This window comes from Erinaceus europaeus, chromosome 5, assembly GCF_950295315.1.
Source record: "Erinaceus europaeus chromosome 5, mEriEur2.1, whole genome shotgun sequence".
NCBI classification, from domain to species: domain Eukaryota; kingdom Metazoa; phylum Chordata; class Mammalia; order Eulipotyphla; family Erinaceidae; genus Erinaceus; species Erinaceus europaeus.
In genome coordinates this window covers 127,173,212-127,195,995 of record NC_080166.1, presented here as the reverse complement: position 1 = coordinate 127,195,995, position 22,784 = coordinate 127,173,212, and the positions used below count along the sequence as shown (strand labels likewise).

Genomic DNA, 22,784 nt, shown 5'->3' with positions numbered 1-22,784 from the left:
ATAAATCTTTTAAAATAACTTTTAAAATATAGATATCCCCATCTAGCAGCAGAATCCCTTACAACCCATGGAAACATGACAAATAAATAGGTCAGCTGAAGAAGCTTCAAGAAGGATAGAGTTTCACTTTTAGACATTCTCATCCATTTTTACAAAGGTCCTGCTTACTCGGAAGAGGGTTTAAAAACAGGATATGTCACACTCTCTAAATTTAAATTCATAAATTACAAAAAAACTTGAGGGTTGAATGGAACTTCCTAGAACAATAAGGCCAGCCTACAGAACCAGGCCTGTGACCTAATACCCGAGTCTCCTTTCCCTTCCTTCCTTCCCTTCCCTTCCTTGCCTTCCCTTCCCTTCCTTCCTTCCTTCCTTCCTTCCTTCCTTCCTTCCTTCCTTCCTTCCTTCCTTCCTTCCTTCCTCTAAGAGATTTAATATCTTGTAAGAACATGACAAGATAACTAGTATAGTTCCACACCGTTCTCTCCACCAGAGTTCTGTGTCCCCACTCTCTCCACTGGAAACTACAGTAGTTCTCCCAAAGTCACAGATATGCATTGGCTATTATCTCTATAACTGTCTGTCTATATTTGTATGTACTTGCCCATTTATTTCTGTGGTCCTGTCTCATCTTCCTATCTAAGTCAGACCTACATCTGTTACTATTTTCAAATGTCCTTCCTTTTTTTTTTTTTCCCTCTTATCTCTCTGGATCCTGATGGAATTGGGGTTCAGAGCCCTCTGGTTATCTTCCCCCTGTCATTTCTTTCACTCCGGGAGTATGGACCAAAATCCTTTATGGGGTGCAGAAGGTGGGAGTTCTGGCTGCTGTAATTGCTTCTCTGCTAAACATGGACATTTTCTCATCCTGACCTATGTGGTGCTCTTCACTACTCAGTCCTGCACCCCTCTTTCCATTCTCCCTGCTGTTCAACACTCTCTCCATCTCTCCCCTAACATCGCCCTCCTCCCCTTCCTTCTCCAAGCAGTCATGAGTGTCTGAGTTTACCGGGTCTTGTCTGAGAGGGGAGACCTGGGAAGGACTTTGGCTGAAGTAGACTGCAAAGGCAGAGGAACATTTGTTTATCTTTTGGTTAACTATCATTTTGCTGCGAAATAGTTTTCTGTAAGTAGTCATAGTATGGCTTACAGAGATAAAAAGCCAACATCTGGTATCTTGAGTAGACGACATTAGAGTCAAATGTTAATAAGAAACGTGCTGACAAACAAACACTGTGAGGAACTTTGATGTATTTTACGGATATGCAAACTTTGGGCATGGTGTCTGCACAATGAATCCACTCCCCCTGGTGAGGCTGTTTCTAGTCCCCCCCACTTCCTTTTTTTTTGGGGGGGGTAGAGGTAGAGAGAAATCCAGAGGGAAGAGGGAGAAAGAGAGACACCTGCAGCCCTGCTCTACTGCTCCTGAAGCCTCCCTCCCCGTAGTAGTCACAGGAGGCTTAAACCCAGGTCCCTGCACATGATAACGTGCACTCAGCCAGGCATGCCACCACCTGGCCTTATTTTTTATTTTTATTTTTTTAAATTTTTATTATCTTTATCTACTTCTTGGATAGAGACAGTGAGAAATCAAGAGGGAAGGGGGAGATAGAGATGGAGAGAGACAGAGAGACACCTGCAGCCCTTGCTTCACCATTCATGAAGCTTTCCTCCCTGCAGGTGGGGACTGGGGGCTCGAACACGGATCCTAGCGCTCAACCAGGTTCCTTTATATGTAAACTTTTATTATAGAAAGGTTCAAAATAATTCATCTGGGCATATCAAAAGGCAATAGAAAATCGTCTAGTCTTGGGATGGTACTAGTTGAGGGAATGGTATTCTGGGGGAAGACAATGCTTTATGTCATATTTGACTGTTTTTTCCCCAGGTTTATTTTTATTTATAAAAAGAAAACACTGACACAAACCACAGGATAAAAGGAGTACAACTCCACATAATTCCTACCACCAGAGTTCCGTATCCCATCCCCTCCCCTGATAGCTTTCCTATTCTTTATTCCTGTGGGAGCCCCCAGATTTATATTTAAACAGGGAAGGCAAGACCAGGGATGTGAGGGAAATATCTGCATATGACAAAGTGACCCTTCTTAAGAGCCACCTGAGCTCAGCTGCAGTGCCAAGTGATACTGTAGACTTCACAGAGCAGGTGTGGGCAGCAGATGGCTTGGTCCTCTTTGTTAATAATAATAAAAAATATAGTTTCTATTCAGGGACTGGAGAGATAGCTCTCCAGGTAGACCTCCTGCCTTGTCAGGTGTAATGACCTGGGTTCAAACCCCCGCACCGTGTGAGACCATCACAGCACTAGAAAGAGCTCAGTGCTGTGATCTCTCTCTCCCAATGTCTGTCTGTCTTTCTGTCTCTCTCAATGAAATAGTGTGGAAGTTGTGCAAGGTGACAGCCACAAAACATACAAACTTATACCTGAAGCCCCAGCTCCTCTGTTTCCAATGGTATGTTTTGCTGGAAACTCATCTTGATAGAATTTATGGCCACCCTCAACAGAAAAGAATTTTCAGATGAGAGTGTCATTTAAAAAACTATTCATAGGGCCGAAGCAGTGGCACACCTGGTTGAGCACACACATTACCAAGTGCAAGGACCTAGTTCAAGCCCCCAGTTCCCACCTGCAAGGGGAAGCTTTATGAGTGGTGAAACAGTGCTGCAGGTATCTCTCTTCCTACCTCCCCCTCAGTTTCTGCCTGCATCCCTAATAAATACAAAATAAAAGTTGTTAAATTTTTTAAAAAGTCTCTTAATGATCGATTTTTTTTGTATTTTATTTTATCTTTGGTCCCCAGGATTATCAATGGGGTCTGGTGTTTCCACAAAGATTCCATTGCAGGGGCCGGGTGGTGGCATACCTGGTTGAGTGCACATGTTACAATATGCAAAGACCTAGGTTCAAGTCCCCAGTCCCCACCTGCAAGGGGGAAGCGTCAAGAGTGGTGAAGCAGTGCTGCAGGTGACTCCCTGTCTCTCTTCCTCTCTACCTTCCCCTTCCTCTCACTTTGTGGCTGTCTCTCTCCAGTAAATAAATAAAAATAATAAAAATAAAACCCTAAAGTTTCCATGCTTCCTTCAACCAGTCCTTATTTCCTCCCTTACTCCCTTCCTTTTTCCTCTCTTCCTTTCTCTCTTTCTTCATTCTTTCTTTTCTCTTTCTGGTACAGACACACAGAGAAAGATAGAGAGTGGTGGGGAATAAGAAGGAGAAACAGAGAGATAGCCAAAGCACTACTTCACCCACTTATGAATCTTCCCCCTTGCAGGCTGGGGGAGAAGCAGGGCCTTGAACCTGGGTCCCTGCACATGGTAACCTATGTGCTTTGCCTGGAATCTGAAGGCAGGTGAGTAGCCTGGACCTCAATGAGCATTTACTGAGCAGGGCCACACTACAGTTGTATGTTACAGTGTAATACGGTTATGAGGATAAAATCCAGGTATAGAAAAATCTTGGTTTGGGGTCAGGTGGTGGTGTACCTAGTTGAGAGCACATGTCACAATGTGCAAGGACCCAGGTTCGAGCCCCTGGTCCCTGCCTACAGGGGGAAAGCTTTACAAGTGGTGAAGCAGGGCTGCAGGCGTCTCTCTGTCTCTCTCCCCTCAATATCCCCTTCCCTTTTGATTTCTGGCTGTACCTATTTAATAAACAAAGATAATAAAGAAATTCTTTTTTTTTTAAAGCAAATTTTGGCTTGAGGGAGGTTCCACTCCTCGCGAGTCCCAGTCCCACTCAGGTTAGTCTAGAGACTCCTGTGCAGTGACGCTGTTATTAGGAAGCCTCTTCTGTTTTTTTGGAATAATGATTTACAGAATTACAAGGTGACAGGGGTACAATTCTGCACCATTTCCACCACCAGAGTTCTGTATCCCCCATTCCCTCAACTGGAAGCTATAGCAGTTTTCCTATGGTTGTAGATAGGCATTAACTATTTTCTCTACCACTGTCTGTCTAATCTTCCCTTCTTTTCCAAGTCACACATACACCTATTACTACCTCCAAATGTCTCTCCCTTCTTCCTCTTCTCTCTCCAGGTCCTGATGGAGTTGGAGTTTAGAGCCCTCTGGTTATCTCCCACCTATCATTTCTCCCCCACTGAGAGTGTGGACCAAAATTCTTTCTGAAGGGTGCAGAAGGTAGGAGTTCTGGCTTCTGGAATTGCTTTTCCACTGGACATGGACATGGCAAGTGCATCCATACCCCCATGTCTCTATCTTTCCCTAGTGGGGTAGGGTTCTGGAGAGGTGAGGTTCTAGGACATACTGGGACGTCAGGATGGAATCACGGTAGCAGCTGCAACTTGGAAGAAGCCCCCTCTTCATCCAAGACCCAGCCCCTCTCAACTCCACCCCCAGCCTGGGAATTCACGCGTGACGGGATTTAGCCCTCAGACCCTAGTGACACCCCCGTGTCAGCCCGGAGTCACTTTTTCCTCCTGGAGGACGAACACGGCGAGGAAAGTAAAGGGAAGTGAGAGGGGACTGTCCTTCCTTCTCCCCAGATGCCAAAGAAGCCCTGAAAGCAAAGCCACGCTGGGGGTGGGGGGCCACGCTGTGAGTTTTAGCAGGGAGACTAATCCGGCTCTGCAGGTGCTGGCGCAGGTGCAAACAATACAGGGAAGAGGCAGGAGATCAACCCACAGCCTCCAAAACTAGAAGTGAGAGAAAGGAGAAAGCAGGCGGTTTGGCTGTGCTTGACTGATGTCCAGAAACAGGTGCCCACGTTCACCTTCCCAGTCAGTCATCACCTCACCCCACCAGGTTGTCTGTGGGGGTGGGGGGTGGGGTCTGCGTTAGGTACTTAGACCTGGCATCTTTCTGGAGTCTCAGGAATCTAGAGGCATCTGTGGACATGGCATCCGGCCTACCCTGTGGCACCCACATGCCATTAGAGAGCAGAGCCATGAGCTGCACTGTGTGCCCTGCCAGGACACCCCAGCAGCAAGCCCACCAGAGTCTCCACAGGAAAACCATTTAGATTCCACACTGTGTGGAAGTGGGAGTTTTGGGACCGGGCAGTGAGTGGCACACTTGGTTCAAGCCCCCAGGCGCCACCTGCAGAGGGGGAGCTTCAGAAGTGGTGAGACAGTGCTGTAGTTGTCTTTTTTCCCTCCACTCTCAACTTTTCTCTGTCTCTAGCCAATATATATATGAAAGTGGGAGTTTTAAACAAACTTTTCCAAACAGAGGGATATTTGTATAATGAAAGAGCCAAGTTCCTCAGTTATCGCAAGAGAAAATCCATGCCATTTGAGTCACATTATTTTAGGAAATGCCCTAAAATGCTTAGCATATGCTTAGGATGTAGGGTGCCTGAAACAGTTTATCTTTCTCCCCCCCCCACCCTCTTTTTTTCCCCCTTTTAGTTGATAGGACAGAGAGGAATTGAAAAGGGTGGAGGAGACAGAGAGAGGAAAGAGAGAGAGACCTGCAGCCCTGCTACACTGCTCATGAAGCATCACCCCGCAAATAAGGAGTGAAGGCTTGAACCTGGGTCCTTGCACACGGTGATGTGTGCATACAACCTAGTGTGTCACTGCTCCCCCTTTAATTAATTAAATGTTTTATTTGTTAACAGAGGACCGAGAAAGGGAAAGAAAGCTCAGGAACATCACCCTGGCACAGGGAATGCCGGGGACTGAACTCACGATGTCATGCCTGAAAGTTCAGCGCCCTACTCACTGCTCTACCTCTCAGGTCCTATTTAGTCTGCTTGGGCCAATGCAGTGCGATGTGTTTCAAAGGGGACTACCTGAGAGTGATCAGGGTGGTCCTGTCGGAGGTTATTTCATTGAAGGTGACCTCTGCACTTGAAAGTAGCGTCTAAGGAAATATTTCACACCTTTAAAGTAGTTCACACGACAAGTGAGAAGCCATTTCATAACGCATCATCTCTTTTCAATATGGGATTTGGGCTCTAAGCACTACATGAAGGATTCAGACCTAGAAATAAAAGTCAACAGAAAGCAGATCTTGCTGGACTCCAGTCAAAGTCAATGTCCTGGTTTTGTCTCCACTCTCATGATGCCAGACTTAAGATTCCCAGGTACATTTTGAGTATGGCGTTCATTTTAATAGTGGAGCTGAATGTATATTTCAGCCTGCTAAGAAGTGGCTTTTAAGACACTCAACAGCAGAACAGCAGCCGAATGTTACCATTCAGTGAAAGGGACAGCAAGACAAGTGTTACCACAGGGCCTAAAGCGTGTCTTTGTAAACTGTAATCATCACACACATTTCTCTGGCCAGCGAGACAACACTACCTGCCCTTCGACACTGTTACCAGAAAAATGGGGTGTTTTTTTCCCCTTCCTTCCTTAGGTCTTTGTCTCTGTGTGTGAGAGAGAGAGAAAGAGAGAGAGACAGAAGGACTCAGACTAAGAGACTAAGAGAGGACATTAGTAAAACTACCTGGTTGTTGAAGGTGATGAAATATGTAAAGAGATGAAAGACAACTAGTGGATGGTTTCTAGATCTGATTCACATGAACTTGGGGGAAAAAACAGAAGCAAGCCAACTGTCTTTAAGACTTTGTAAGAACTGCGGTGGTTCTCTTTGGGAGATGGGAGGGTGGGGACTAGGAGCTTCGGTGGTGGGTGTGGTGTGGACTCTACCCTGTCATCTTACAATATTGTAACCTACCATTAATAACAAATAAAATAAATAAACACCCAGTTGTCTGTTAAGCCAGGGTGCAAAGGAAAAACTAAAGAGTCCTGAAGGGGGCCAGGCGGTGACACACCTGGTTGAGTGCACACATTACCTTGCACAAGGACCCAGGTTCAAACCCCCAGTCCCCATCTGCAGGAGGAAAGTTCCCAAATGGTAAAGTAGTATTGCAAGTGTCTCTCTTTGTTTCTCCCACTCTATCGCCCCCTCTTCTTTCAACTTCTCTTTGTACTATAAAAATAAAAATGAAATGAAATAAAATAAAAAGAGTTCTGGAAACAGGAGGGGGGGTTTCTTTGAAACCAGCTAGGGGACCACCTTTCTGAACCCTGGTTGCTTTATCTGCTGGCACCACAGTGGTGCCTCTTGTGTTGTGTGCCCCGTGGTGGGTGGTGAAGCCAGGCTGCTCTCACCCTCCCTGGCCATGCTCCAGGCAGTGCCAAGCGCCCACAAGCACAGCAGCTGGCACCACGGAAGTGAAAGGGAAGCAGCAGAGATAAACAAATGCCCACATACTCTCCTGCGTCCTTGCTGGAATGACCTCCCACAAGCCTCAGTGGTAAGGCCCATTCTTTTGAGCGAGACCCTTGTTCTGAGGAGATCCCTCTCCTGCGAGGGTGCTGCCTGTGGGTCTACGGTCTGCTCCCGGGACTCCGTGAGCACAGGGGCTGTTGGACCCATGGCTGTCTTTCCAGAGCCCTGATGAGCACGTAGCTCTACAGTTGTTGGGCAAAGACATAGAGATACACAGCCATCCAGTGGGCAGTGGTGCCCGCAAAGCCTGGCGTTTCTGAGCAGACCCTGGTTCTGTCAGATGTGGCTCAGTGAGAAGCTCTCACAAAGGCACTCACTCATCCAAATGGATTCCTTAAAGGAAAACTTGAAGCTCGGTGGACAAAGATCTTGTGCCTGATGCTCCAATGTCCCAGGTTCAATTCCTAACACCACCAGAAGCCAGAGCTGAGCAGTAATCTGGTCTCTCTCTCTCTCTCTCTCTCTCTCTCTCTCTCATAAATACATTCTTAAAAAGACTTTCCTCGGGGGCCAAGGCTTGGCAGCTTCAATTCCCTGAAGCACCATACGCCAGAGCTGAGTACTGTTCTGGAAAATAAATAAATAAATAAATAAATAAATGAACACTAGGGTTGGAGGGGGATGTTCAGGGCCTGGAATATGATGGCAGAGGAGGACCTAGGTGGGAAGGGGGTTAGAGTATTATGCAGAAAACTGAGAAATGTTACACATGGACCAACTATTGTACTTTACTGTTGAATATAAATAATTAATCCCACCAATCAAAAAATTTTTACAAAATGGGGGTGGGGGTGGTGCAGTCAGCTGAATTCCACATTATTCAGGAATAATGTGGAAACCATGACATGTTATTCTATGCAAAGGGGCATGGAAACAACTATGTGTGGTTTTTTTGTTTGTTTGTTTTTCCCTCCAGGGTTATTGCTGGGACTTGGTGTCTAAACTATGAATCCACTGCTCCAAGAGGCTATTTTTTCCCCTTTGTTGCCCTTGTTGTTTATCATTGTTGTTGTTATTGCTGTCGTCATTGTTGGATAGGACAGAGAGAAATGGAGAGAGGAGGGGAAGGCAGAGAGGGGGAGAGAAAGACAGACACCTGCAGACCTGCTTTACTGCCTGTGAAGTGAACCCCCCCCCCCACCGCAGGTGGGGAGCCGAGGGCTCGAACTGGGATCCTTAAGCCGGTCTCTGCGCTTCATGCCATGTGCGCTCAATCCAGTGTGCTACCGCCCGGCCCCCCAACTATGTGTTTTTACTGAAGAACCTGGGCTCAAAGCCCTGGTCCCCTCCTACAGGGAGTGTGGGGTGCGGGGGAGGGAGAGTGGGAAGCTTCAAGAATGGCGAAGCAATGTTGTAGGTATCTCTCTTTTTTCCCTCTCAATTTCTATCTCTATCGTGAATAAATAAACGATAAACATTTAGAGGAAAACATGGGAGTAGTACAGGCTTTTTTATGTGAAAGAGTCATTGTGTGCCCCAAGAGTACTTAAAACAAAAACTCTGGTTCAGTCACACGTCTTCCTGGCAAATATGTCCCTTCTTTGGATTCTGGCTCTTGGCTCACATAACAGAATTATGCTCAAGCAGGCAAAGCACAAACCCCGCCGTTCCGACCACCTGAAGTGTGGGTTTCAGTAGCGTTCCACATCCATGCAGATCACCGTGATTTCGTCGCCAAAACATTTTTTCACCATTCCAAACTGAACTCTGGACTCACTGAACAGCACTACGGACACTTGCACTGCTAATACTCAGTCCCTTCTCCCTTCTTTACTGCCTCTCATGTGCTTTTTAAAAAATGTACTCATTTTGGGGGGCCAGATGGTGGCACACATGGTTAAGTGCCCACATTACAGTGCTCAAGAACCCAGGTTCAAGCCCCCTGGCATCCACCTGCAGGAAGAAAGCTTCATGAGTGGTGAAGCAGGGCTGCAGGTGTTTTTCTGTCTCTCTTTCATTCTCTCTCTCCCCCAATTACTCTCTCTCTATCCCGTAATAGATAAATAAATAAAAATATTTTAGAAATATTTTATTTATTTATGAGAAAGGTAGGAGGAAGACAGAAAGAACCAGACATCACTCTGGCACATGTGCTGCTGGGGATCAAACTCGGACCTCATGCTTGAGAGTCCAAAGCTTTACCACTGCGCCACCTCCTGGACCACATAAAAATATTTTTTAAATGTACTCATTTTTAGCTTCACCATAAGCTCCCTGGATCTTTCAGTTGGTCTATCTGAACTGTCATTAAAATCTGTAGACTACCCTTTTTAACTTAGCGTTATGCTTTTACTTAGAACTCAAGTAACTTCCAGTTGTTCCTTCCATGACTGCCTCTTCCAGACCGCCCCATATGCGTGGTCTCAACTAGTGTTTAACCAACCTGAGACTAACATGCAGGGGGTTTTGCAGAAATAACAGAGGAAAAGGGTGTCTCTCATTTAAAATATGGCTGCACCAAGTTGCACATGCTACCGTGATTCCATCCTGACGTCCCTGAGCAGACAACCTCACCAATGTGTCCTGGAACCTCACCTCTCCAGAGCCCTACCCCACTATGGAAAGATAGAAACAAGCTGGGGATATAGATCGACCTGTCAATGTCCATGTCAAGCAGAGAAGCAATTCCAGAAGCCAGAACTCCCACCTTCTGCACTCCAAAAAGAATTTTGGTCCATACTCCCAGAGGGGGAGTAATGATAGGTGGAAGATGACCAGAAGGCCCTGAATTCCAACTCCATCAGGACCTGGAGAAAGAATCGGAAGTAATAATAGGTGTAGATGTGACTTAGAAAGGAAGAGAAGATGGAACAATGGAGGAAAATGGATATATATATATATATATATATATATATATATATATATATATATATATATGAATAATAGTCAACCCACATCTGTGATCTTGGGAGAACTACTATAGCTTCCGATGGCGGGAATGGGGACACAAAACTCTGGTGGTGGGAACAGTGCAGAATTCTATCCCTGCTACCTTACAATTTTGTAAATCAATAGAAGTCACTAATAAAAAATAAAACAGCGACTGTTGATTTTTTTTTTTCTTGCTACCAGGGCTATTACTAAGGCTCAGTGCCTACCCAATACTATCATTCCTAGTGGTCATTTTTTTTTGTTTGTTTTTCCCCTTTTTGATAGTCACTGAGAGACAGAGAGATAGCTAGGGAGTGAAAGACAAAGAGAGGATAAACACCCAAAGCACCTTGTCACTTCTTAGAAAGCTTCCCTCCCTGCAGGTGGAGACAAGGGGCTGGAAGCCGGACCCTTGAATATGGCAATGTGTGTGTTCTACCAGGTCAGTCACCACCAGGCCTGGTTGTTAACATATTTTGAAAACAAAAGCTTTGAATGAGAGGATTCTTCTGGGCAGACTCTCCAGCCGGAAGTGACTTGAGAGTTCACCACCCCGGGAAGAGTGGTACAGTGCACTGCTTCCTACTTTCTAGCTCATGTGATGGGCCTGAACTTTCTTTCTTTTTAAAATTTATTCTGTATAGAGATGGAGAGAAATTGGGAGAGGAGGGGGCGGTGGGGAGGGAGAGAGGAAGACAGAAACCTGGAGACCTACTTTATGACTTGTGAAGCTTCTCCCTGCAGGTGAAGAGCCTACCATTTCTGACACTGAATTTGGACTTTAAACAGACTTGATTCTACTAGAACTAACTGTCTTCTTAAGTAGTGAAAAACTTTACAGAAGTTAGACTTTGTTTTCAAGAAAACATAGAAAGACACTATACAATTCTACATTGACTTGATGCTCCAGTCCAACTTAAATATGGTGTAGACACAAAGCGACAGGGCTGGGGAACGCTGAATTTGAGTTCTATATTGCCCAAACATCTTCTACCTGCTGGAGTGATAAGTAAATCAGATCTTAAGATTTGTTCACCTCTGAAACATAGATAAGATACTTAGAGAGTTCTGCGGGAACTGTAAGACTTGGGAGCACTATGGTGGTTATCTTTGGAAGGCTGGAGGGTGGGGATACAGAACAGAACTTTGGAGGTGGGTTTGGTGTGGAATTATACACTATCATCTTACAGCAAACTATTAATGACAAATAAATATTTTAAAAAGAGTTCTGCTGAGCACTAAATTAAATTATATCCACATAAATATGTATGTTTGATACATAACAGTGATTTCTGAAAAAGGTCAATTCTCTTGTTTTAGTCTATTTATTTAAAGGCTCATAGTCTCATATAAAAGTTGGCTTCTGCTTCTATTCAAATGGGAATTAACCAATAATATTGTGAATTTAGGTGTCATATGCTTTGTAAGGTATTCCATGTGTGCTGGTACTAAACGTGATTCAGAAAAGTGTCCAAGGCACTTCCTTCCTTTTTCCTTCCTTCCTTCCTGCCTTTCTCTCTCTCTCTCTCCTCCCCTCCAGGGCTATCGCTGGGACTCAGTGCCGGCACTAGGAATCCACTGCTCCTGGTGGCCATTTTTTCCTTTCTAATCACTTTTTTTTTTTAACCAAATCATTTTAGTTTATTTTAAATTTGCTCTAATGCTTCCAATTGCTTTTTATTAGATAGGACACTGACAGAAATTGAGAGGACAGGGAGACAGAAGGAGAGGAAGACAGACACCAGCAGACCTGCTACACTGCTCATGAAGCAGACCTCCTGCAAGTGGGTGGCAGGGGCTTGAACCTGGGTCTTTGCACTTGGTAATATATGTGCTTAACCAGATGTACCACCCCCACCCCCCTTACTTCCTTTTCTACACACACACACACACACACACACACACACACACACACACACACACAATATATATATATATATGTATCCTGGAAGTCGGGTGGTAGCGCAGCGGGTTAAGCGCAGGTGGCGCAAAGCACAAGGACCGGCGTAAGGATCCCGGTTCGAGCCCCCGGCCCCCCCACCTGCAGGGGAGTCGCTTCACAGGCGGTGAAGCAGGTCTGCAGGTGTCTGTCTTTCTCTCCCCCCTCTGTCTTCCCCTCCTCTCTCCATTTCTCTCTGACCTATCCAACAATAATGACATCAATAACTACAATAATAATAAAAAACAACAAGGGCAACAAAAGGGAAAATAAATATTAAAAAATTAAAAGAAAAATTATCCAAATGGTCCTTGGTAGAAACAAACAAATAAACAAAAAACACCATAACCTCCCTCCTCCGTCTTAGTCATTCCTTCCTTCATTCCTTCCTTCCTTCCCTTCTTTCCTTTCTTTCTCTCTTTCTTCCTTTTTCCAATAGCTTACTTATTTATTTCATGGGTAGAGACAGAGAAATTGAGAGGGAATGAGGAGATAGCAAGAGAGAAAGAGAAGCACCTGCAACCCTGCTTCACTGCTCGCGAAGCATCCCTCCTTCAGGTGGGCACTGGGGCTTCAAACCTGGATCCTTGAGTTGGAACATATCTGCTCTACCAGGTACATTAGTGCCTGGCCTCCAACCTTGGAAATTCAAGTCCTTTTTAAATTTTTTATTTATTATTGGATAGAGACAAGATAGAAATTGAGAGGTGAGTGGGGAGACAGAGAGGAAGAGAACCAGAGAGACACTTGCAGCCCTGCTTCACCACTCGTGAAGTTTTCCCCCTGCAGGTGGGGACAAGGGCCTTGAACCTGGGTCCTTGTGCACTGCAGTGTGTGAGCCACTGCCTGGCCCTGGATCTTTTCAGGTTTTCACTTTCTCTTGCACGGAGAGGAAGGGAGGGGGTGAGGTGATGAACTCAAAATTGAAAAAAGCAGCTCTTAGTCACCTTTCTCTAAGGCGAAGTACACAATGGGCTACTTTTCATTCTTAGACTTTCCTGTTACAACTTCTACTCCCATTATAACTCTTTCTCCTCTTCAAAACCATCTTAATGATGCAGGCATCAGAACAAAGAAAAGGAGACGGACAGCGGGAATAGCAATTCTTTTCCTCCCTAATCCCTGCTCCTTTCCCAACTCTCTCCTTTAACAAACCCACCGGCCTGACTTAGCAAATCTCCTGCTGACGCCTGACGGGTTCCAGAAGCCAGGGGGACCACAGCCACCCAGACACCCATGCCAGTCAGCAAGTGAATCCTTCACAAGGCAGATCCAAGTGGCGGCATGGGAGGGCTGACAAGAAGGGAAGAAAAAGACCTCATTATGACAGAGGCTGGACAAGAACTCAAGGGTCACAGGATCCTGGACTCTTCCCGGCTCTCCATTCAGTCCCTTCGCTGACTTCCACTTCTTTCTCGGTCTCTGTTTCCTGCTTTTCCTATATGAAGTAGCTTCCTCTCATCCTTCAGCTTCCTGTCGGCTTGCTTGCTTGCTCGCTCACTCACTCACTCACTCACTTCCTGGGGAGGAGAGCTTTCAGGCCTTTCATCCCCTATGACTAGGACTTGCTTCCACCCAGCTGTTCAAGGGCAGAGTTGCCAAAGCCTCTCTGGCTCTGCTGTGCTGAGCTCTCTGGGCTCTGCCCAAGTGCTTCCTGTCTCCCTCCCCCATCCCACGCAGGGTCTTGTACTGGGAGAGGAAGAACAGCATGGTGGGGAACAGCAGTCCCTCTGACGCTCTCCCTCCCCACAGCCCCTATCCTGTGCATTTTACCCTATCCAGGTACCACCTCACTTACTTAAAAAAACTTTTTAAATTTACTTATTTATTATTGGATAGAGACAGAGAGAAATTGAGAGGGGAGGGGGAAACAGAGAGGAAGAGAGACAGACACCTGCAGCCCTGATTCACCTCTCATGAAGCTTTACCCCTACAGGTGGACACCAGGGGCTTGAACCCAGGTCCTTGAACACTGTAGTGTGCTGTGCTTAACCAGGTGCACCACTGCCTGCCCCCGCTGCCTTGCTTATTCATGATCTGTCTACACAGCCTTCAAGTCCAGTCCCTTCCTCTCCCCCAGCCATGTCAAGACTTAAGGAGCACACTTCCAGCAGTATCTGGGTATCTGACTTAAATTTTTTTTTAATATTTCATGTTATTGGGTGGGTTAGATAGCATAGTAGTTATGAAAAAAGACTCTAATGCCTGAGGCTCCAAAGTCCCAGGTTCAATCCCTTGTACCACCATAAGCCAGAACTGAGTAGTGAACTGGGAATGAATATATATACTTTTATTTATTTACTTGGGGTAAAGACAGAAAGAAATCGAGAAAGGAGGTGTTAGACAGGAAGACAGAAAGATACCTGTAGCACTGCTTTGCCACTCATGAAGCTTCCCTCCTACAGGTGGGAAGTGGGGGCTTGAACCTGGGTCCTTGTACACTGTAGTGTGTGTGTGATCAACCAGGTAAGCCACCACTTGGCCCCTGCTATGTTGTTTTGTGGTGTGGCCTGACTGTTTCCACATCTCTCTGATGAGGCAGTGAACTTCCAGGTGTCCTTGATACCTCCACACTCAATGAGGATCAGGCTCACACCAGTCCGACCTTAGAAACCATATACAATGCCAGTTTGTCTTTGCCATGTGGTGGTTTCACAAGGAACAGTCTGGCTAGACTGCTGCCCCTCCTTTGCAGCTGGCAACTTTCTCAAACACACAGGTATCAGGGCAAGAAGGCAGAGAAAAGAACCTGGGGAAAAAATGCCTTTAGGGCAACATTGTGGGGGTTTTGTTTGTTTGTTTTTGGAGACGCCATTCATCTCTCAGCCCTGGACAACAGTTTTGAAGCTCCACCCTTGCAGAGAGCCACTCTCTCCCGAGAGTTCCAGAACTGGGAATAAACACCTAGCAGGAGGAATGGTCTGCATGACAAAACCTAAAACCAAAGCAATGGAGCAGGATTTTATAACCATCCAGGAAAGCCAGAATGCTACCGGGGATATTACTTTTCAGACGGAAAAGATTTCCTTTCCCCTACCAATTCCATCAAAATGCAAAGGAGGCTGGGACAGGAGGTAAGTAGGGTGGCAGTTCAATCAAGTAGCAGGAAAGTTCCACAGAAGGACCCTTGACATTTCTCTTCCCCGGCAGCACGAAATTGGAAGTGATATTATGTCTTGAGGTGCTAGATACAAAAGAATTCAACCAAGTTTCTCACCAGGAGGTGTAAATTATTCATGAAAAAATGAAAATGTACTAGATGATGACACTTACATAAGTTAGCCTTTCCTCAGAGACTCTGCAAATGACGTTTATTAATTAAACCTCAGGGCAGCCCTGCAATGCAGCTGTTCAGAGGCAGGAAAAGGAGAGGAAAGGACTATAGTGCTCTTACTTTCTGACTTCTTGATGAGAATAAATAACAAGAAGCTGCTTCTCATTGATCCAAGCCCACTGAAGATAGAGCCCCCTGTTCAACTTTCCTTAACTAAAAAAAAAAAAAAAAAGTTGGGGAGGGGCATGGGTAGTACTGCGTAAGGATCCCAGTTAGAGCCCCCGGCTCCCCACCTGCAGGGGGGTCACCTCACAAGTGGTGAAGCAGGCCTGCAGGTGTCTATTTCCCTCACTATCTCCCTATTCTCTCAGAATTTCACTGTTCTATCCAATAAAAAAAATAAAAGGAAAAAAATGGCCGCCAGGAGCGATGGATTTTTTTTTTAATATTTTATTTCTTTATTCCCTTTTGTTGCCCTTGTTGTTTTATTGTTGTAGTTATTATTGTTGTTGTCGTTGTTGGATAGGACAGAGAGAAATGGAGAGAGGAGGGGAAGACAGAGAGGAGGAGAGAAAGAGAGACACCTGCAGACCTGCTTCACCGCCTGTGAAGCGACTCCCCTGCAGGTGGGGAGCTGGGGTTCGAACCGGGATCCTTACGCCGGTCCTTGCGCTTTGCGCCACCTGCGCTTAACCCGCTGTGCTACAGCCCGACTCCCAAGGAGAGATGGATTTTAAATGCCAACAGCAAGTCCCAGTGATGACTCTGGAGGCAAAAATAAATAAATAAAATAAATAAATAAAATAAATAAATAAATAAATATAACCACACTAGCTAGTCTGGATTTCCATGCCCTTGTGACACTGAACTAGGAAATTCTAACCCCAAAAGACCAGTGACTTTCATTAATAATGTTAATTGTTTGCACTCAGTTAACAGTATTAATGAAAGCCACTTGACACATAGGTATTTTTTTTTTCACTCAAGAGCTACAATTGTCTCCAACATCTCTCTTGTCTCTTACTCCATGCATACTCTCTGATTTCTTCCCACAAACCATTTGATTCAGCAGTTCTGCCTCACTGGAAGCAACCAGACCACTGACTGAAACTGCAACTGAACCCTACTCTACCAGGGAGACCAGCACAAAGTGAAAGGTGACTAACCACTTCAGTGGTGATGTCTCAGCTCAGGGGCTTCCCGTGAGGACTTGGAGCCAGGAAACTGCTGTCTTGGCTTTTCCGGAACACAACGTCACTGGGTCAGAAACCAGGAAACAGCAAGAGAGGAACATGTTGCAGCAGCTGGGCCTCCACAAGAGAGGCCGGCCATTCCGCCATGCTTCTTCAGGAGAGGAGCATGATGGGAGTTTGCTCCTCCTCTCACTTTGGGGCTTTGCAGATACAAGATTTTCCGTGTGTGTGTGTGTGTGTGTGTGTGTGTGTGTGTGTGTGTGTTGGGGGGAGAGGGGCACACAGGCCAGGTGTTTGAAGGGTCAATGTGAAGGGCTGGGGGAGTTAACGCCTCCTACGTGTGTCTGAATATAGTTCTGGCAGATGGCTCTGAATAATGTTTTCTAAGACTTTCTACAATGAGAGAGTGAATAAAACATGACCTTGCTTTTCTAGATTTCTTGGTTAGGAATGGCTAACTGACCTATCCAAGAAATCTAGACAAACGACTTTGAAGTTTTGCTCACGTCACTGCACAAGAAATACGTAAAATCTTTTTAGTCACTAGAAGTCCAGTGTGCTACCCATTGCGCCACAGAGCCACCTGAAATACGTAAAATCTTAAATGTTTCTCTTTTCCCTCCTGAGCAGTCTGTGGCAGGCCAGACCAATCTAGCTGTCCTATGTGGGTCGAGCTGTGACGATTTCCTTATTCTGTTCAGATATTGTTGGCACCGAGAATCATATCTACCAACTTACATAAGGCACGTCTGGGAAATGGGATTTTTCTCAATGTATCAAAGATTTCAGTATATAGAGGGCTGTGTGTGTCTGATATACTATCGACTGATTTTCAATGAATTCTTCCTCGATTCAATATTCTGTTGAATGGATTTAATATTTAATATTTAGGGGAGGATGTAAATCATCTTTGGGTCATAATTCTAAACGAGTCATCACCCCCCCCAAAAAAATGTGATTTAGGTATTATTTTCTGTGTTGGTAGACACACGATTTGATTTCACCAGCTATCAAGGCAATGCTTAGGGTGTTCTGTGAACAAAATCCCTTGGCTGAGCACACATGTTACAATGCACAAGGACTCAGGTTTGAGTCCCTGGTCCCCACCTGTAGGAGGAAAGCTTCACAGGTGGTGAAGCAGGGCTGTGGGTGTCTCTCTGTCTCTCTTTCTCTCAATCTCCCCTTCCCTCTTGGTTTCTGGCTGTCTCTAAGCAATAAATAAAGATAATTAAAAAAAAAAAATTCCTGCAGCTTCCTGGGGCACTGTGCAGTGACAGAGCACAAGTTCAGTCCTTGGTACTGCATGCACCAGACTGATGTTCTGGCTCTCTTAAAAAAATAAATACTGATAAGTCCACGCTGTAAAAATACTCCTTTCTAGGAGAAGGATGAATATGGGATGATCTCACTCATAAAAAGAAGTTGAAAAATACTACCACAATGCTGACCTGCCTTACCTGGGCAGGCGACCTCACCAATGTGTCCTAGAACCGCACCTCCCCAGAGCCCTACCTCACTAGGGAAAGATAGAGACAGGCTGGGGGTATGGATCCACCTATCAATGTCCATGCTCAGTGGAGAAGCAATTACGGAAGCCAGACCTTCCACCTTCTGCACCCCATAGAGGTCTTTAGTCCATAGTCCCAGAGGGATAAAGACTAGGGAAGCTTCCAATGGAGGGGATGGGATATGGCACTCTAGTGGTGGGAATTGTATGAACTGTCCCCCTCTTACCCCACAATCTCATTGATTATTATTAACTCACCAATAATATATTTAAAAAAGAAGTTGAAAAAATAAGAAACTTGGACTGGGTTTGGTGTATTGCACCAAAGTAAAGGACTCAGGGGTGGGGTGGGCCCTGGAACATGATGTCTCTTCTCTAATGCTCATGCTCTGAGGATCTTGCCAGTAAGAGTCCTTGTAGAACCCAGGGCACAGAAAATAGCACTTGAAGCTGCGGGGGTTCAAGGGAAGACTCAGAGTATAAAGTGCATTTTAATTAGGTTTCAAGGACGCTATTAGGTAAATTGAAGAGTCTCTAAATAAATGAAGGCATTAAGAATTGAAATGTATTTATGTGGAAATAGTTCCCTCTCCTTTTGCAATGAAATGTTCTTTGGAAATAAAATAATACAGATACAAGAATTTCAATCTGTCCTCCCTTTCTTTCTTTCTTCTTTTCTCTCTCTTTCCTTCTTTCTCCTCCTTGCTCTCTTCTTTCCTCTTTCTTCTTGAATTTCCTTTTTTCCCCCTTTGTCCCCCCTTTCTTCTTTCTTTCTGCCTCTTTCTTTCTTTCTTTCTTTCTTTCTATCAGAGCACGGCTTCTCTGACTTGTGGCGGTGCTGGGAATTGAACTTGGAGCCTCTGGCATGTAAAGTGTTTTTGCAGAACCACCACAATGCAGTCTCCCCTATCTTCAATCTGTACTCTCATTCCATGAAATAAAATCTCTGCCAATGTGAACAAATGAAATCGTCCATATGCTGAACTGTCCACTCTGCCTTGCTCAGTGGCCATTCTAAGATGAAACGCGCATCACTGCAACCAGCTGGAGATGCATGCATCCTGGCCTTCAGCTGGAGGCTGAAATGGATTGATGTATAAGGCACTGTCAGTGCCCTTGTCACCAAACTATTTGTGAGATGAATGACAGAGGCTCAAGGAAAAGCTTAGGGCAGTGATTCATGCACAAGGAGTCCGTGCACTTGACCTGCCAGGACTAATGTCATTCTTGTTAACTTCAACTTCAATTTCTATGAAATTCTCCTATCTTATCTATAAAACCGGCCATCATTTTCAGTCTACTCACTGGTGGTAGTATGACATTGAATACTAATGTATGCCTGCAGACTATAAGCACTATCAGCCTTATACTGGATTGTTAGAAAAGCCATGGTACTTTTTTTCCTTTTTTGCATAGAAAAATACGCTATGATTTTTCTAACAACTCATCAGCAGTTTTGAAACATGACCTCACTATTACATCCCCGGCTGGAAGCTCTGCTCAAATTCAGGTTATCTCCCCCAACTTAGGGTTCACTTTTGTGTTAGCTACTTTAGCAAGACTTTCATTTGCCCTATCGCTGCCGCTTATAGGCATCAGATCCCACACGAAAGACCATTTTATTGGTGGAAGCAGTGACTTTTGTGGATAATTATAGAGAGAGGCGGTACGACGTGATGGCTGAAACTAAGACTGTTGGAATCAAACTGTCTGGGTTGAAAACTATAGCAAAGGGGACAGGGGAGATAGCGGAGGGGTTATACAAAGAGGCTTTCATGTCCAAAGCCCCGAAGTCCCATGTTCAAACCCTGTTCCACCATACGCCAGAGTGGTGCAGTGCTTTGGTAAGCAAGCAAGGAAACAAACAAACAGACAAAATATACATAGCAAGAAGGTCTGGAGAGAGGCAGCTCAGCTCAGAGTCAGCACAGGATTCGCACGCGTGAGGCTCCAGGTTCCATCTCGGGCACCACCATCTTTCAGCACCTGCTGCTCTGCTTTTGCTTTCTCTGTGTCTCCCTTTCTTCACAAAACACACATGAGTAAATCTGTAAAAACTCATCAAGCGGGAGTCCGGCGGTAGCGCAGCGGGTTAAGCGCAGGTGGCGCCAAATGCAAGGACCAGTGAAAGGATCCCAGTTTGAGCCCCGGGCTCCCCACCTGCAGGGGAGTCGCTTCACTGGCGGTGAAGCAGGTCTGCAGGTGTCTGTCTTTCTCTCCCCCTCTCTGTCTTCCCCTCCTCTCTCCATTTCTCTCTGTCCTATCCAACGACGACATCAACAACAACAACAACAAAACAACAACAAGGGCAACAAAAGGGAAAATAAATAAAATTTTTAAAATATTTTTAAAAAATTCAACAAGGACCACTTATTAACTGTGTGACTTTGACTAAGGCAGTTTAATGACTATTCCATCAGTTCCATCATCTATAATGTAGGAGTGACAACTGTACTTATAAGGCTGCCATTTGGGCTAAATGTATTTATCTAGCCAACTGTATCTTCTCTCAGACAATAGAAGCAAAATGAGAGAAATCATCTAGAACATGTTCTTGTGCATGGAAAGTAGTCTGTGAAGAATATTAGGTGTAATTTGTATATAAAGGCCCACAGATCTTAATTAAACCAGGAAATAGCTATTGGTAAATTTGTTTATAATATTTTTGTGTCCATACTGCCCCCAGAGTTAAACAACCAAACATGAAATTTTATTTCCCAAATGTATTGGGGATTTTGTCTTCATTCAATTTCACTGTATTATTGCTTTAGTTATTTATTTTACCAGAGTACTGCTCAGCTCTGGCTTATGATGGTATAGGGAGTTGAACCTGGGACTCTGGAGTCTCAGACTTGAGAACCTCTATATATGGCCATTTTGGAGGACCAGGTGGTGGTGCTCCTGCTTGAGCACACACATTACAGTGTGTGAGGACCCAAGTTCAAGACTCTGTTTCCTACCTGCATGGCGAAAGCTTCATGAGTGGTGAAGCAGGTCTGTAGGTACCTCTCTGTCTTTCTCCCTCTCTGTCTCCTCTCTCAATTTCTCTCTGTCTCTATCCAGTAATAAATAAAATAGGTCCAATCTATTTCTTCTTTTTTTTTCTTTTTTAAAGAATTTTATTTATTTATCAATGAGAGGGATAGGAGGAGGAGGAGGAGAGAGAGAGAGAGAGAGAGAGAGACCTGCCGTCTTGCTTCACCCTTTTGAAGCATCCCCCTGTGCTTGGACCCAGGTCACTGCACATGGTAACATGTGCACTCAACCAGGTGTGCCACTGCCCGACCCCTTTTCTGCGTTTTTCACATGCAAGGAAATGTTTACCAAAGCTAAAGCGTTTCTTTTCTTCCCCATTTCAGGGTTAGCCAGCATCTGTCACATCGGATGAACCACAACAGAGAACTGAGGGTTCTTGAGGCTACCTACCATCAGGTAACCCTTCAATTCTATTTCTTTTGAATTAACCCGAAGCTAAACTTTCTAATTCCTTTACCAATCACATACTGCTACAGAGTGATGCATTCTTAGCTCTGGGACAGTCCTGGAATCCTATACACAGAGAGAAACCTACATATCCAATCTCTTCAAAGTTTTGCTTTTACCAGTTGGAACCCAAAATCACTAGGCTGGAAAATATAGGTGATACATGGTCAGGTATTCAGCGCTAATTAATTTAGGAGATTTAGCTGGAACTATCAAGGACTTCTTCATCGTGGCTTCTTTCCCATGGAGGAATCTCTATATGATGGAAGTTCCCAGTTGGCCATCAAATCTAAGTGAAATTCCATGGCAAATGAACAAACACTATTATGTTATGCTTCAAGCTTATGAAGGGACTCGAACACAGATTGTGGTGGTGGGGGGGGAGAGATCATAAAAACATGGTTCAGGCAGGCAGGACTCAGACATCAAAGGAACAGATAATCTTGCTTTCCTATGCAGAAGAAGCAAAGGGGGGCAGGGAGAGGTGCTTTGAACCTAATCACAGGAGGATTGTACAGTGCCTTCCTTCTCCCATCCCATCATGTGAAAAAAAAAAAAGGAAAAATCTTCCCAGATAAGGGATATGTGATGTGTTGCTTGTTTGGGCTGTCTGGACCTCAAGTAGTTGGCTTCCCTTAAAAGGCTAAGCTGATATTTTAGAGGCGGTAGAGAGAGAGTTGTTGGTGTTTGCCTTTGAGCGCTGGTGTGGCCTCTCCTTACTTTGTCATAGCTCAGAGGGCCCCTGAAGGAGCCGCCACCAGCTCTGGCCTTCATCTCCTCACTCAAGTGCACACACACCTGCTTTTGCTCACCCTGAAGCTAGTGTGCTGGGCTCAACGGTGCCCGTGATCATGGACGGGAGGAGCCTGGCACCTGTCCCGCCTACAGTTTATACCTGGCTTCCCCCCATTTCTCCCATCATCCCGGACTTTCCTCCTAGCCAACTCCACATCCTTTTCCATATCTGATGACTTTATTTAGCTTGAAAAATAAAAAAAGAAAAAAACTAAAAAAACTAAACTAAACAAAACACCCCCAAGGTGACTCTTTCTAGAAATGCAAGCTGAGTGTCTTCCTAGGTGAGGGGAGGGCTTGTGCTGCCAACAGCATGTGGAGCAGAGCAGCTGGCTGGAGTTAGGAGTCCAGTGAGCCTATCGCTTTAGGACGTTGGCAGGGAAGCAGTGCATCCTGTCACCAGCACATGCATGAGACGCTCTCAGTTCCAAGTCTTGAATCACCGCCGATAGCCTGCCTTGGTGAGCTCTGAACCCTAGCTCTGTCCCTCCCCCCA

General features: G+C 45.2%; 1 protein-coding gene across 8 annotated transcripts in view; it reads right to left on the bottom strand.

Moving 5' to 3' along the window:
- Nucleotides 1-22,784, bottom strand: part of MBNL2 (muscleblind like splicing regulator 2) — a 72,932-nt gene that overhangs the window by 9,167 nt on the left and 40,981 nt on the right. The gene's annotated exons all lie outside the window — the stretch shown is intronic.